At 31.0% G+C, this 4359-nt stretch overlaps 1 long non-coding RNA gene across 1 annotated transcript; it reads left to right on the top strand.

The window, feature by feature from the left end:
- Positions 1-1744: 1744 nt before the first annotated feature.
- On the top strand, positions 1745-2629 carry LOC135121068 (uncharacterized). The gene is made up of 5 exons (XR_010278843.1): positions 1745-1998; positions 2068-2106; positions 2161-2202; positions 2259-2364; positions 2460-2629. It is a non-coding gene; the product is annotated as an uncharacterized LOC135121068 (long non-coding RNA).
- Positions 2630-4359: the final 1730 nt, after the last annotated feature.

Genomic DNA, 4359 nt, shown 5'->3' with positions numbered 1-4359 from the left:
TCTATTTACCATTTGTTAACACCCATTCTAATACCAACTATAAACGGCTTCGCGCAGTGCACTTTAAATTTGTAATAGGGATTAGGGCCAAAAATAAATTATATGTTTGAAAACTGCTTTGATACAAGCTTAAATCTAACTTGTACGTTACCACCCTCTCATGAGCTCGAAAAAATGGTTTGTTGGCGCGCTCGAGCACTAGAAATCCCATTTATAAAACCCTTCATATTTGTGGCTTCTTAATGCTTGGTGTTGTGCTCCTAAGGAGCCTTTTACTTAATAAGTAAATGTTTGCCATGCCTTGTGTGTTAGATACCCCAAAATTAAAATTTATAGCCTATAATACTTTCATACTGTGCTCTGTTAACTTGTTGTTTATAATATACCAGCCTTCGGGCATAGTCCAGTAAAATATCATCTGCGAATTGCCATTTTTATAATTTAGACAGTGCGAAGGGCGGACACACTTTTTTTAGCTCTGTCAATGACGTAAACTATGTGTTTCTCATTCATTTAGCTTTTGGAGAAAACCATTTAAGTAAACCATAGAGGATTTTTACCGAAGTCAAGGTCGCTTCAGTAGCTGTAACACATAGCACAACGTCTTCGATTCAACAATGTATGCGTGTAGTAAAAAACTGCGGCTTTTTAAGAAGTTTTTTTTTACATAACTTTCTTTCTTCTCGTCTTTACTTCAGTTGAAAAGGATTTATATAAACTCGTTTAGTTAACAGCAAACTCAATAGCTTCTCTCAGACTGGGGGTTAGTTTACTTTTACTCTTTTAATGTTATAATAATGACCACCAAAAAAACAATTTTTTTCCTAAATGGGATTATAATGTAATGTTAGACCCTTTATTGGCCTTTTTGTTCTGGTTTAGCAAAGTAACTCTGTTGCACAGGTCTTAGAGTCTTAAGTATTTTTACTTGCCCTCCTGATCAATACGAGCTATGAAAGTTTTAATAATACTTAAAAAAATTACTCACTATGAGAGCTACAAGGCTTCATAAGTAGTTCTTTCTGGTGTATACATATCTTTATCACGCTTTTTACGTTTTATATTATGTAAATGTTATTACAGCTTGATTTCAATTATATTATTAGTACGGCTTCAGTCAGTTTTATTTACTTTCTCAAGAAATAGTGAAGATGTCAATATTTCTAGCTACACAGGACTATGTTTTAAAAGGAGAGAGCGTGAGAGCGTTTGGTTTATATTAGCTAAGAAGCATATATTTAAATTCAGTTATCTTTGATACGACCTTACATCTATCAATGAGGTACTTCTAATGCTACATATTCAAATAAAACCATAATTATTTTGATACAGTAACTAGCTTTTACATTAACTCTCGACTGAATGTTTCACTATAGTTCGCCTTATAATGGTTTATTCGCTTTTGTTTTTTAGTAAATACGTCTTTCCCTACGACAGTATATGTTTTAAAAGGGGTACGGGGTGGGATATAATTTTTTTGTAATATACGACACTACTCGAGGAGCAAAAAAGTTATCACACAGATCTTCTGAAAAGGAAAACTAATGTTCATATGGTAATATCACCAGCCCGTACTATTACGACTAATTGGTTGAAGAGTTGCCATAATGATACTTAGAAAAATGTTTTATATTTAATAAAGACTATTATACTTTAACAGGTTAGAACCCAATTTAATAACCATCTCCAGACTACTCTTGTTGCTAGTTTTACTATATATTTAATTAACTTATACGCCACTTCTCCAGGGGAGTGCACCTCCTTGGGTTTACTTATTGATTGCTATTTGTTTGTTTTTGTTTACCAAACTCTCGGCGCGGTGAATGGCAATAAAGAGGGAATTAATGTAATCGAAATCAATTTTTCGGCACTCCTTAAAAAATAAGGAAAACAAGCTCTTATAACTAACTCAGCTAGGCCGCTTGGTTTGACTTTTGAACACGGCTGCGACTCCTTTGTTGTTACCGTTGTATTAACAACTGCAGCCAGCGGACAGTTGTATGTGCTTAGTATTTTTATATGCAGGAAGTCTAAATATAAAATTAGCTAAGTTTCTATATATTAAAGGCCTTTCTTGCGGAACGATTTTACTTTGAGCGACTTTAGGTTCGTTCTTATATATTTGTATAGAGCTTATACCCTTAAGGTTATGTTGCTCAGCTCTACCCTTTTTTGAAGCTACTTTTGAAGGGTATGATACAGGTACTACTTCCTTTTCCTCTTAAACTTTTTACTTGTTAATTAGCTTAATTTATTAGAAAAACTGTTGTTTTCGAAGCTAAACGGCCCAAATGAAGGCTTGGTAGCGGTTATTCCAGTTCACCTAATTTCCTGCCTTAACACCAAGTGATTCCATTAACTTTAGTAATTTTAGATTCACTAACTTTAATTTTTGAGAATTTAGAATTCTTTTATATAAAATTTCGTTTTTAACTTTTGATTAATACTTCGTTATTAAGTGCAGGTGTAAAGAGATTGCGTACGGGAGTAGTGTTAACGACGACACCGTTCTCTACGTTTTCGTTATAGTTGTTGTTGGTATCCTTTTTAATTAATATTAGTTAATTATTATCGACTTTGATTTTCCCTTAATTACAGTCACTCCGGAAACTTTGTAATATTATAAAACTTTACTTGAGTATGTTACCATTCACCATCTTTTCATAGTTTTATTATTACTTTTTTAGGATTTATAATCTTGTAGAAAAAGAAAGAATCATCAAGAGTGGGGTTTTAATTAGTTTTTAAACAAGGCTCAAAATTGATCGGCTCAAGATCGGAGTGAGCCGGGCCCCTGCTCGTAGTCGGGCACAGTTGGCAAGAACACGTTTATTGTTGCTTTTTCTAGGATGTCTCCTCTGACCCTTATTATCATAATCGGAATATTTATGGTAATAAAAAGATTCCTTAAACACTTTTTGTTACCATTTTCTATAAAGAAATGAATTCAATTGGTTAGCCCTGCGGGTATGTTGAGTAGGCAGCCAGTCCTCGTCATATGGACGTTCGGTTACTTTTTAGCAAGTGTAAGTCTTTATTATTATTATTATTATTATTATTATTATTATTATTATTATTATTATTATTATTATTATTATTATTATTATTATTATTATTATTATTATTAATTATTATTATACTTTTCCAATTTACTTATAGTGCTTGCTTTGAGCGGCAGTGTGCACATGTTTTTTGGCATCCTTCGAAAATTTATGAGCACATTGGCATCTAGACTTTTACCTACTTCCGCGCGTCCTAAAATTAATATTTAGATGACACCTTAATTCAGTTTATTGTTATCATTATTATTATCTGCAGTCACGAATGTCAATTGAAGAAGGAAATAATAGCTATAATAAGTTTCAATTTAAAGATTTATATATGTCAAGTATAAATTCTTTCGTTTATTTTCAAATAAGTTCTAAATAATAAACGAGTTTTTACACCGCGTCAACTTTAGATTAGATTTACTCAACCAATGCTTGTGCCATAAAAAATTAAAAAAAAAAAATATTTGCTATACTTAATTTCTCGGTATAATTGATTTTGAGGTGCGCAGACGTAAAGGTAACTTTTGATCGTCTTCAACTCTATTAAAAAAAAAACATTTGCAATAAATTGTAGTCAGAAAATTTTCTTATTATTTCCCTTTAAAGTGTTTATATTCATCAACTTAAACACAAGATTGGGATCTGAAGTTTTATTTCAAAGAAAAGTCTTAAAAAAAAAATAAAATAAAACACTTTTGTTAAGTTTAATTACATTATATATTTTGTTATGCCTCAAGTCATTGATAAAACTTCTAATGGGTCGAAATCGGTATTCATTTAAAATTTTTGACAAATGAAAATTTCATTCAGATTTAAATTTTAATAAAAGTAAATAATAAACATATAAGCTTTAGCCTTAGCTCAAAAAAAACTCGGAAAGACTGTTTTTGAAATTCATAAAAATGAATTTTTCAGGGTTAAGTTTAATAAAAATAAAAATTGAATTTATATGCTTTAACTTTTTTAACCCTTTAAGTATTTGCAATTTTAACTTGAATTCAGTATTTATTTTTTTAAAATTCATCAAATTTTTTAGGGTTAAATTAGTAAAAGTAGATATTGTATATATACTATAACTTTAATTCTCGAAGTATTCACAGTTTCATATTTGAAATTCGGTAACCAAAAATCAAAATTTTCAGGGTTAAATTTAGTAAACGTACATATTGAATACGCAAACCACAACTTTAACCCCATCTCGCCGGCCTCATTCTATCTATATACTAGGGACTAGCACTGTTATTCAGAGGCCGAACCGAACCCCATAAAGTAATCGCGATACAAATATTGGCATCCATATTCGTATATT

Source organism: Zophobas morio, unplaced genomic scaffold (genome assembly GCF_036711695.1).
Source record: "Zophobas morio isolate AGI-343-1 ecotype UQ-CSIRO unplaced genomic scaffold, CSIRO_AGI_Zmor_V1 ptg000479l, whole genome shotgun sequence".
Taxonomy (NCBI): Eukaryota; Metazoa; Arthropoda; class Insecta; order Coleoptera; family Tenebrionidae; genus Zophobas; species Zophobas morio.
The sequence above is the reverse complement of the archived record's forward strand: the minus strand, read 5'-3'. Positions and strand labels throughout refer to the sequence as shown.